The sequence below is a fragment of the Opisthocomus hoazin genome, chromosome 6 (genome assembly GCF_030867145.1).
Source record: "Opisthocomus hoazin isolate bOpiHoa1 chromosome 6, bOpiHoa1.hap1, whole genome shotgun sequence".
Classification (NCBI taxonomy): domain Eukaryota; kingdom Metazoa; phylum Chordata; class Aves; order Opisthocomiformes; family Opisthocomidae; genus Opisthocomus; species Opisthocomus hoazin.
Window position 1 is genome coordinate 4,256,010 of NC_134419.1, and position 12,153 is coordinate 4,268,162.

The 12,153-nt window shown below is 41.4% G+C and overlaps 1 long non-coding RNA gene across 2 annotated transcripts in view; it reads left to right on the forward strand.

Annotated features, from left to right (window-relative positions):
• Positions 1-12,153, forward strand: part of LOC142361764 (uncharacterized) — a 76,356-nt gene that overhangs the window by 14,186 nt on the left and 50,017 nt on the right. The gene's annotated exons all lie outside the window — the stretch shown is intronic.

Below are 12,153 nucleotides of genomic sequence, written 5' to 3' on the forward strand. Positions count from 1 at the left end.
CACTCAGTTTTGCAAACTATTTGTCTACACATTGCTAGACAGTCTTGCTTCTGGGTACTTACCAGGACCAGATCTTTTACCATCATAATATTCAATGCAAATAATTGGTACACCATTATGTTAACGTGAAACATAAAGCAACATAATACCTACAAGTTACAGAGACTTCTCAGTAACAGGGCAAATCTGGAGTCTTTAAAGCAAAACAGCCATCACAGGAAGGAGAGAAAGAATTGTTTATTAAAGGATGGCAAAAAACAGCCAAGATTTTTAATCTTGAACTGTAGGATGGTTTGGGTTGGAAGGCACTTTTAAAGGCCATTTAGTCCAACCCCTCTGCAGTGAGCAGGGACACCTTCAACTACATCTGGTCGCTCAGAGCCCCGTCCAACCTGACCTTGAACGTTTCCAGGGATGGGGCATCGACCACCTCTCTGGGCAATCTGTTCCAGGGTTTCACAATCCTCATAGTAAAAAATTTATTCCATATATCTACTGTGAATCTACCCTCTGTTAGTTTAAAACCATTATCTCTCGTCCTATCACAACAGATCCTGCTAAAAAGCCTGTCCCCATCTGTCTTATAAGCCCCCCCTTTAAGCACTGACCCCAAACTAGTGCAAGTTCTCAGGTTTCTCTGATGCAACTAAAATAACAACTATGTTTTTATAACTAAAGAGAATCTTGTTGCAAGTATGACAATAGGACCGTTCCTTCTAAGGCCACCCCGTCACAAAGATGTTGCTGATACATGGCACACGTTATATGTATTTGCTTTCACATGCAAACATGCACGCACACATCCGTGGTCTTTATTCAGAACTTCACATAAACTTCATACTGAGTCAGGCTTGCAAGCCTACAGTACCTGAAGATGTTCCCAGGGAGGTAGAATGAGTTATTTTGCCCCTCATTCTGTCTTTGCAGAAAAGTAGAGCGGCACCTTTATGCACATACACACTCTCAGTCAGGAATGGATATTATTTTGCCTACAGCACCTCATTTTGTCTTTAAAATAAACAAACACAGAATCAGGTTTCTTCTTGTAATTGCTTCACCTGAGAATATACTGATCACCTTCCTAAAGGGAAGCAGCATTAACTAGAGCTTGTTCGTGTTTGTGCTGGAAGACCAGGGTTCCAGCTGATAATCCAAAAGATTATTCCACAGTGGATTAACCCAGACAATACTTACAAAAAATGTCACACCAGAAATACGAGCCAAGAATACATTACTGGGAAAGCTGCCTGGACCAACGTAAAATTAGAGAGAATAGGAAAGTATTATATATCAAACAATGCAAAACACTTGCACAGTCTGTGAACGTATGTTGCTGTAACTGCCTTTATATTAAATTAAACCAAGTAAAATAATTAAGAAAACGAAACCCTGTCTCCCTCCAGTGACTCGTCAGATTGCATTATATTGACAGCTCCACAGGACCTCAGTGGGTCTGGACTCTCATATTCTCTACTCACACCTCTGCCAATATCTCACTGACAGCAGCAGCAGGTTGCCATCCTCCCTGAGGATGAATATGAAGGCATGCAAGTCCCATCCTCTTACCTCCGTACGTCCCCTTGTCCTACCGCTTATTTCTCAGACCAGCAGTCATCAGATTCCCCAAGTCCAAATCACCTTGTCCATCAATCTTAGCTGCACTCAGTAGCAACACAAACTTAACCCCATGGGTATTCCCACCTCTCCACATATCCAAGCTTCTGCTCAAACCTCCCTTGCTCCATGACTCTGGTCTTTTGGTGTTCTTAATGTATTTCTAGTTTCTTTTCCTTCCACTTCATTCTGTTACTCTCTTGTTCTGCCCCACTTTGTTCCTCTGGTCATCCCCTGTCTAGCTGCTGTAACCCCTCGTCCAAATCAGTGAGACTTCTCCTTGCGTTGCTTCTGGGCCTGCTCCTGAAGGTGCAGAATGGAAATATTTGGTAAAAGCCGCTGCTGCTGAATCCAGGGATGCAATTCAGTGGAAGAGAAACTCTGAGTTCATATAAAAAGAGAACCTTTGAGAAGGTAATGACTCACCCCAGGCTTTGGACCACAGTTCCATCCTGCCCCATGTGTATCAGAAATGTTACTTACACCCTCAGTGGTTAAACCCACATCTGTGGCAATCCACAAGTCAGAAAAGCTTGATGCATCCCGCTTCATTGGGACAATGCAATACAAACATATAGAGAGACAAATACAGAAAGCCAGATGTGTTCATCAACCTCTGTGCTTTCTGCCTTCCAAGAACACAGATTATTTGGGGTAGGGATTTTTTTAACTCTGTTTATGCTGCACCTGACACAAAGGGGCCATGAATGAGGATTTGGTTTCTGGACAATTTAATGCTATAAAAGAAATTCTGTGCTAAATAAATACCTACAGAAAAGATAATGGTAAAATCTGCCCTATTCTAAGATTTAATAACAAATGTGCTACTTGGTGCATAACAGACAATTCATTTTGTTATGCATTTACTCTATTTAAAACATAAAGAACTTAAAGATATTTGGAGCATGGAAGACGCTATTATAAAATCAATTTCTATTCTGGTTTATAACCCAACCACTTACAGTCTTAATTTGCTACAATTCACTTTCTCATATTCCAACTCGTTAAAAGTGGGACCAGCTACCTCCTGAACTCTGATCATACGCTTTGTAGAGCTAAACTATTTAATTATTGTCTACCACATCCACCGTCCTCACTTATTAACTACATTTATGCATCTACAACATCAGTTCAGGTTGTTTGCACTTGTTTGAGAACCTGCTGCCTTTTTTTCTGAGGCTTGAAGGAGGGACACTTTGGTTTCACCAAGTGATATCCCGTTACGCTTTACAAATAAACAAACAGCAGAGTAACTGGCAGGAAGTCATGCCCCTTTGGTGAGCAGGACTCTGTCTCAGCAGAGGGCAAACGAGGCAGCATCGTTTTCACTCCAGCACAAAGTGTCTATTCTTGACTGCTTGACCAACGGAAGCAAAAGCAGAGGGACGACTAGCAAAGCACATCTGCAGGGCTGTATTTCACAGGAAGTAAGGCAGCTCCTCTGCAGATAAGGTTCCCTGAAGAACAAAGACTGATTTTGTTCAGTGCTTCAAGAATGATGCATTGAACCTGGACCTAGCTTTTCAATCCCTGAAAACAAGGCTCAGAGTGAAACCTAATTTCTCCCTCACCCTTGTTTGAATTAGCTGCATGATTTTCAAATTAGCCCTATACTTACCATATGAAGAAAACTTAAAGGACACCCACTAATCTCCAACTAAGCTTACGTGTTTTATTTATTGATTTTTCAGACTACACACAAGTTACTGCATCTGAGATAGATGTCAGAGCAACAATAGCTAAACCAGTTACATGAAACTTAGCCTCCAATGCTGAGCTGCCTTAAAGCTTAAGCAATAAGATATTTACGACTAAGAACAAGACAAATGGTGTAATAATACATTAGCAGGCAGTGTTGTCACTGATTGCAAACATATTTTGAGCTTACATCTTTCCTGTATATCATAACCTCAGAGGCATACTACCCAGTACAATTGGTTTTCCAGCAGCTCAACATTTAACGTGAGATAATGAGGTGTGTTTTTGAATGATATAAGCAGCATTAGATATAGTGGGAGCCAAAAACATGATCATATTAAAAGCAAATAGCAGAGCAAAGATTACCTCTTGCCCTCACTTTTAGCTTGAGCAGCACATTCCACTAAGTGCAAAAGAGACACTGTCAAGTACTTCTTTATAGTTTAATTTTCTTTTTTTTAATCTCCATTGCTTGCAATGCCCTTGCCCTCTTTAAAAGCTGCAGAATAAAATACCTTTCTGTGTCAAATTTGTACTTTCTCTCTCAGCAAAGAATGGGGATAAAAAAAAAACACCACCTTCAAACTCCAGCCCCTCCCCAAGAGAAGAATTAGAGACCAAGGTTAAAGATAAAAATTTCTCATCAAAATTTAAAGGAGCGTTCAAAGGAAGAGCATCTGTCCTACTCCTAATTATTTCTCATTTCCACTGTGCCCAGTTCTGTAAAAATAATGGAGCATTTTATAGCAAACTATAGCTTACAGCAAGTGCAGCCTTAGAGATACTTGCTCTTTAAGAAGGACAGTAGGATCTTTTCTCAAAATATTTTCTTGGCATTTTGGAAGCAGAAGTCTGAAACATGATAAGGCGGCACCAGTGGTCTGGGGGAGGCCCCTGCATCCAAGCAATATCGCTACAGCAGCCCGGTGATGCGTATTCTAAGAATTCCCCTTAGCGACTGGCTGATCCAGAGTTGAATGGCAACTGGAAGGCAAAAACTGTTTGTACTGGCTCGGGACTCGGGGACTGGGAGCCTTGTGGGGCGGATGGGATCACCTGGGAAGGTAGGCTGAAGGCTGTGTGTTTACTCTGGCTTGGCAGCCCAGAGCTGGAAGCTATCTTGGTGAAGGGGAAAATATCCAGAACCCCTGAATTTCTAGATTGGAAGCCTCGAATTTTTTTTGTAACTGCAGTGCAGAAACTGTCTCTTGGTGGTTATTGACAGAATTTTTCCTTCAGTTTCAGGACTGATAAGATTGTTAATTTTTTTTGTAACTTAAAATCATATTTCTGCAGACCGTTATTTAAACATTTTACCCTTGTTATGTGCTGTGTATCACAAATAGCAGTGGTCTTTATAATTTAGTCAGCATATTGTTTAAACACCACATTCAAATGTTGCACTTTTCTGTATATAAGCTATAATTTATGTCAGCTGTGGGACTAAATTTGATTTAATCACTTTCTCCTCTCATGTATTGCAACTCTTTAAAAGAAACAGTAACATGAGGAACAAAAATCTCATCTCCCCAGTTCCCTTCCCAACCATCCAGTCAGTACAAGCAATTCGAGAGTTAACTGGATGGCGTCCCATCCAGTGATTACTCTCGAACAATACATGGTTACATCGTGGTGTTACAGTAGGCATAGGTCAGCAGATGCCATAGTGGCAGCAAAAAAAAAAAAAAAAAAAAAAAACACAAACCACATCTTTGCCTGCATCCTTTCTAGCCTTCCCTGTTAACTTCACCAAACTTCCCTCTTTTATCCTTTTCTTTAGGGATCCACAGGGAAGCAGCTCAGCTCTCCAATACACTGAACTACATCAGCCCTTAGACTGATTTCTCCAGCCCAAACTCTGATATATTCAAAATGAATCATGAAAAAATCAGAGACTAATTCACAGCAGAGCTAACAATTCCATTACAAGACAAAACTCAACTGGCAACTGCACTTCTTCTTTTGCCAAAGGAATAGACAACCGCTATTCACGTAAAATTAGCACATCATGCAGAAAAAACTGTTTCATAAAGCAGTGTGTTTCAACCTCTGGGTCATGCCTCACAGTAAGTTCTTTAGTTGCTATGTTTTTTGCTACCTACTCCTACCTGTAATGAATCTACCGCGCAAATCTGAAACGTCACCATCCATTCTTATGCATAGAAGCCACCAACACAGGGAAACAGACATAATTACACTTCCAAAGGCTGGTCTCGTTTTCAGCTGGTTGCATCAAGGGGAAATGCCAGCACTGGACAAGATGTTCTTGGTGGAAAGGTTAAGTGCTTCCTCACTTAAAAACAGTAAGAAATAATCCAAAAAAGAATTTGAAGATTGAAAGATACTAAAGCAGAAGACGTAAATCAGGATGACTGGATTTTCAGATAGGACACGCTCGGTGGAAAAAGGCTCACCGCCAAACATTTAGTACTGCAACCACTTCATTGTATCTTTCCTGTGGTATTTTCTGACAGCGACTACTCAAGATGGGACCCATGTGTGGGAGGTTAGAGCAGGGAGAGATTTGGCTTGTAATGGGGCTGGGGGTCTGCACATCTGCCGTGGCATCAGCCGATGAATGAGTGTAGCATGTGCCATGGTGCCAGCTGAGCCTGCTGAAGGCAGAGGGCAAACACGGTGATAAGATGTGTCCTCTGCAGGGACATCCTTCTTTAATTACTGTGCTTGCAGCCTCCTGCTCCTTTGCCACCTTTCTTTCCTCCCTGGAACACAAATGAGGAGGGAAGGGGAAGGGAACAGTAACTGGTTGTCAACTGACTCATGAGGTAAATTAGATGGAGAGGAGGAAGGAAAATCCCCTCTGAGATGGTACTTTCTGATCCCCTCTCTGATCAGTGCAGGGGCCTAAGCAAAGCCACTGCCTCCTGCGTCCCTCTGAAATCCCCTGGCAGCTGTACTGCTACGGATGTGCAAATGCTCCTGCAGCAGCAGCCTGAAGACAGGAGGTGAAAGAAATGACTCCTACTAGCTACGGAAGATACAGTTGTTGTGAGAGGATGTGTGTTTTCGGACAGGAGCTGCTATGAAAAGCACTGGGAGCAACTGGGGACGGATCCTTTCTTCTCCCCAGGTATCCCCCAGACTGTCCAAAAGTTTGCTGGTTGAGAAGATATGCAAAGAAGAAAGTGTGTAATTTGTGTCCAGCAATAAACAAAATATTAAGTGCATTTTGAATGCTGTAAAACCTTTTAAAGACTTTTAAACCTTTCACTGTGGGGCATAATTAAACTTGTTTTGCTATCTGCAACAGGCCTGGCCTCCAAACACATAATTAAGCAGTCACAAATTGCAAAATTGGTTTGTTTGGTTCCCACACTAGGCAAATACTGTTAAAAGCTTTCTCTTTGTCAGTTACTGCACTGTAATTGACAGGCTATGGGTAACACAATTACGTGAGTTTGGAGCTTGAAGTCCGTATCCATGTCTTCCCATGATTTCCCAATGCTGAATATTTTACTCGGCATGTTCTCTATGGTTTCAGTGGCTGCACGCACTCAGGTAACGTAGCAGCTACAACTTGAAATAAAAGATTTAAAGCTTGTTAAGCATAAAGGATCTTTTTCTTACTTTATGAGGCAGGAGGGTTATGCTTTCCTATAGCTAATTATACCACCTCTAACCACTCGAAGGATTCATAAGCACCAACATATGCAGAATGACTGGCTACATTTTGCATTCAGTTCTTATGGACACGGATCTGTGTCCTGGAGACCAGAAACACCATACGCTCTAGGAAGCAAGCGCTGGGGCTTCTGCGCTGTCTCACGTACACCTCCTATTCCTCAGACTACCCAGTGCAATGAGTATTCAAATCTTTTACACATAAGCAAGAAGTATGCTATCATGCGTACCTGGTAACCACAAGAATTTTTTATTCAGTGATAATGTGTGATCTATTAAAAAAAAAAAATGCAGGAGACTGTGTATCAATGATTTAAGCAAGTTCTCTTCAAGATTTCCAGTAGCAGCTTTCTGGCACTACCAATCAGCCAAAGAGTATGTCCAGAACAATTGTTATTGCTGGAACTGCAATTCTTTAGAGAAAAAAACCTAGATTACAAGGATGAAAACAGAACTACATCGCAAATATCTGAGAAAAGAAAAGAATTGAAGAAAACCAACATTCTCTTTCAGGTTTTTCAAACTATTCTCTACCAGCAAGTTAATGCTTAAGGTCCCACAGGACAGTTCAAAATACTTAGATTATTACTTTCCGTTAAACAGACCAACTAAACCAAGGTTTTTAAATCCCAACTCTGAACAAGGGTCTATGTAAAACATCAAAATCCTTGGAGGATCACCAGAAAGAACATAAGGAAGATACGATACTTCTATGTGCTTTTGTGGGTGATAGGGGGAACCACAGTCTGCTCTTACAAGAGTAGAGAGACTGTTCACAATCTGGATTTATACTTATTTTCCAGCAGGAATTCCTATGTGCCAAAGACCAAAGGTCCAGACTAACTGATTTCTGGAAAGAGGAAGAATCTCAGCTTTGAATCTGCTATGCAGGGTGTTTCGCCAGCACTTAGCTCATGAAGTTTAAAGAAAGAGAAGAATTGGGGGCAGCAAATGTAACCGTTTGAGGAAGCAAGTGGTGGGACTCCATGCTGCAGGGTACTCCAGATGGTACAACTATGATTAGTTCACAAGTGTACTGAGGACAGTATTTGCTAATACTTGCTCTTCAGAGTCAGGCTCCCCTCAATCTCATTTTTCCTTCTTTCCCTGTGCATTGCCTGTCTACATGGAGGTAGATAGGCTGCCTTCTATACTTAGTCGCAAATGAAATAGCTTTCTTATTAAAAGGCCAAAGTTACAGTTCTGCTTCCATCTCTATGGATAGCAGGTAACACTTCCAAAAGCAGACAAAATTAGACTTTGGTTATAACTACATAAAACAATGCTTTGGATTTACACTGGTATAAGCTAAATTTAGGCCCTGAAGTTGATGTTTTAGGCATTTTAATAAAGCAAGTTTTATATGCCTTAAAATAGGATTGGAAAACACTGTCAACCTTCTACCCATTTTTTCTAATATGTAGGTTAAGCATAAGTATCTATTCCTTCAGTTACTTTGTGCTTTAAATTATTGGCATTTGAATTCTGTGGTTTGGTGGCCATAGTCAGCTTCCTCTAATTAACGAAGAACGAGAAAGGATTTCTGTGCATTTAAATACAAATCATTATGGACAACATTACACCACATTCATCTGCTGGGAAATGCGGACAACTTGATTGCACCGAGGCTGGCTGCTGCGGATGTGTTTTTCAGTGCAGTGGAATTGTGACACCTTTGCAAAACCCACAAGATTAGTTCAACTGGGCTATAGCACACTGGAGCTAAAAACTGATCACAATGCCCAGACAAGATTGTCAAGGTGTTCTTGGCAGAAGCACAACTGAATTTGTGTTGCAGCAGTGCAACCGTTCTGCTGCTGTACCTAACATTGTGGCAGCACTTCTGTATAAGCTCTCATTTTCAGGGGACCTCATTGACTTGGGTGAAAAAATTTACTCTTCAGTGAATGCAGGCATTTGGAGTTAAGCAGTTTGTCTGGAGACAGAAACAGCTTCACATCTGAGCACCTAACTATACATTTGAGCATACGACTATTGCACTATATGCGGTTCTCAGAAGCTACGAACCACTTATCACTTATTAATCACAAGTAAGAGGTCACTAACATTTTATTGACATTATCATTTCAAAATAACTAGATGAAGTGGTTTTGCAGGTTGCAGAACTAATCAAGGAATGAGAATGCTGGTAACAGAAGCCCCATATGTCTGGCAATTAAAAAATCCTTTATGGTCTTGCTTCGCCACTGCTTAGTACTTGCAAGTTCTTTTGCAATCCAGTAGCATCTTGGGTGCCTATATCAACATTTACAGGACCTTGAAACAAGCATGTCTCTGCCTCCAAACATTCCTCAGAGAGCAAGAGTCATGGAATCCCTCAAAGATCCTCTTTTAAACACTGCTTTATCCAGCTTCACCTTTGTCGAGGGAGAGCCGGCGTGGAGGGGACAGGAACATATTTAGACTTTTCTGTACTCTGAGCAAAAGCTAAATGCTGCAGAAAAATATGGCCGGGCATCTCCACCTGTGTCTCTAGCGTACAGGAGCTGGACTGTGGGCAACACACTGCAGGTAAAGTCAGTCTTGGCTCTCCCTGTCAGTCCCAGTTTATCTTTTTAATGCCCGGTCGTTGTGAGCAAGGTGGGAGGCACGGGGTGGGGACCGCTGGTGCAGAGGCACTCCCAATCTGCTGCAAAGGATAATTCCCTGCTCCTGGGAACTTTGCCCCCTTCAATCACTGCTGACCTGGGGGGGTTGGCTATGCTGCAGCTCGCCCCTGAATGAAGCTTTAGAGGAGGATCCAGGTGATTCGGATGGTGTGGGATGGAGGTCAGCGAGCTGGGCCCTCAGTAATTAATGGTTCATAAAGATTTCTGGTATCAGAAATGAGCCTGGTTATGTGATTGCATCAATCTGTTCCAGGGGATGATCATAGGAAGGTGAGAGGAATAGCTCTGTACATCACTCTCAGGTCTGTGCCTGGGAAAGCGTGGTGGCCAGGCTTCATCCAGGTCTTCTGTTATTAACCACAACATCCCCTTCATGCTCTGACATTCAGCGTAATTAGCCCCAGAAATCAAAAGCCTGCAAAGGACAGCAGAGGTCAGGTATCACAGAGCCATACTCCTCAGGTTTGTGTCAACTATTGCTCCTCTCCTGTGCTGAAGAAGCAGGGTCGGACTAAACAAATAATGAAAAATGCGGCAGAGTTTCACTGGACTAAGGCAATTTTCTTGATGGTGGTCGCCTGAAGTAGGAATTACCAAATTACCAGGATTTGGTGGGGGGTTTTCAACGTGCTTTACCAGCCTAACCAAAGAATGAGATGTACACAGGCATTCAAACTGCTGTGTCTGGAAAAGAAATAACAGAACACTGACATTTTTTCAACCACCAAACAGTGACTACAGCAGCAAGAGCTGGGCGTGGAAGAAATATTACCTTCCCACAAGAAGTACTGGAGTTCGTGAGAAGAAACATCAGAACTGAACTTCATTCACTGTGTTCAGATTTCTATCCCCTCCCTTTTTTCAACAAATATTTGAGTTTATTGTTTAAGAAAAAAGTTTAAAATGTCTCCTGACCCTTGGAAGATGCTTTATTTCTAATAAGGATCCTTTCCAAAAGAGCTTTGATTAAATGAAGAAAAAGGGAGGATGAATAGACAGTTAAATATCATCTAATAAGAAAAGTTAATAAGGAAAATAGTTCTAATATTTCTTTATCTGATAATGGTTCCATTGTTTTGATTTTAGAGGCATAAGTAAAGCATACATTCAGTGACGCGTTCCCATGACTAAATCACCTGTAAGATTGCATTTTGCATTTGAAAGCTCTTTTACAATGCCTTTCTCAGTGTAGATGCCCCTGCTTCTTTGATGCGGTTAAGCAATTTTGCACAATCCTGTAACAGATTAAATTAGACTTTGTCTTCCTTGAACATTTTTATTCTAGGTCTGGGTTATAGATGGAGCTCAGCAACATCAATTCTCATTGAAGCAGCACACTTGAGGGCACTTCGCGCTTTGCAGGAAGGGCAGAACTTGAAGAGTCAAAACTCAGAACACAAACCTCTACTGGCACAGAACAAATACAGTCCACTTTCAGTGACCTTACTCTTTTTTTTCCCTGCCACCTATGAGCTGGAATATCAAGCTGTGCCATTTTCTACAATTCCATAAACACCTTTTGAGATGGGGAAAAAAACAAACCCACCCCGCTACACTTCATACCCCAGTGTAGTAGCCCATTAAGGGGATAGAAGCTTTGAGTAAAAACAAAAATGTTGCAAGTTCCTTTGTGTAGCCAACAACAAAATACCCATTCACATCACTATTGAAGCATGGAGCCAGTAGCAGGAAAAATGAACGCTAAATAGTTGCTTTCATCTTTAAAATTTAAATAGTATTTAATGAAGGCATTAATCACCAAAAGAAACATTTTGTGGCTATTTTCCATGATATACAATAGACCTGGAGAGTCCATCTGAGGGAAAAAATACCCTTGATCAGGCAGCCTGCATTTAATAACATTGCAGAGGACATAAGCATTTCACAAGAAATAAATGTAATAATCAGGCCTGATTTTCTACTACCTGTCTTGTATTTAAAGGCCTGGTTCAAGGTGCAAAGGGAAAGTTTCCCTTTGATTTCAGGGGGCTTTGGCTGCGTGTTGCTTAAGAACAGCTTTGCTAATGAAGTGTCCGTTGGTTACCGAATGACATTCATTTCCTGGCATTTGAAAACTTTTCTAAATACGTGGAAAGTCTCTACACTTGGATTTTCTGAAGAACAAGAAAAAAAAAGCAGCAGCTGACACTGTCTTAGCCAATAGAATTTCACATACTTTTCCACTCCTAATATATGCTGAGATAAATACCTTTCTAACATTGAAAAGGGGGATTTTGGCACCTACCCCTGACAATGTGTAGGGGAAGAGCCTCCTTTTACTGCTACACTACCAGCCAGCTTGGGCTGCATCACCATTCACGTCCCCTTTCCTTCGAGTTACTGTTTGCTTTGTTTTGCTCTGAATGAAACCGAAGAATCTTAAAGTGAAAGTTATTTGGGTCGAAACTGTAAACCACATGAAACCGCTGATATAACTTAGGTTTGTGGGTTTTTTTTTCCCCCCCTAAGCTTAGTCAGAGTTCTAGCCAAATTGGCAAACACGATCAGAGCTTCGGGGTTGGTATGTGTGAAAAAAAATCCCCCCAAAATCTGAAAAACAAGTCACTTT